General features: G+C 45.7%; 1 protein-coding gene across 1 annotated transcript in view; it reads left to right on the top strand.

Annotated features, from left to right (window-relative positions):
• Positions 1-368, top strand: part of LOC119587863 (cGMP-dependent 3',5'-cyclic phosphodiesterase-like) — an 88,205-nt gene that overhangs the window by 30,190 nt on the left and 57,647 nt on the right. The gene's annotated exons all lie outside the window — the stretch shown is intronic.

The following is a 368-nucleotide window of genomic DNA, read 5'->3' as shown; positions in this document are numbered from 1 at the left end:
TTTTCTTTTCATGATGTTCCTTATTCGTCCCCCCCCCCCACACGCCCACGCCTATGTGTACTCTTCTCGTCTGCAATTAACCCACGCGAGAAAACGTAATTACAAACCAAACACGCATTTCTCCTTCTTCTCTCCCCGACGTCATTCATAACAAAGTTGTAATTCGAAACTTGCTGTAGCGTCTCCAATGTGAAGGTCAAATTGCCAGTATTTACCTCTGGGTTCCCAAGCCAGTGTCAACAGGCGAAGTCGGGCCGGTCATCAACGCTTTCAAACACGGTCTCTCGGCGAAATAAGGTCGTGGGAAAGAAAATGAACGCGGGAGGAGACTAAACTCTGTATTTATTTAGATACAGTATGTTCTTTAT

The sequence above is a fragment of the Penaeus monodon genome, chromosome 23 (assembly GCF_015228065.2).
Source record: "Penaeus monodon isolate SGIC_2016 chromosome 23, NSTDA_Pmon_1, whole genome shotgun sequence".
NCBI lineage: Eukaryota > Metazoa > Arthropoda > Malacostraca > Decapoda > Penaeidae > Penaeus > Penaeus monodon.
Note: the sequence above shows the minus strand (reverse complement) of the source record. Positions and strands in the feature narration are given on the sequence as shown.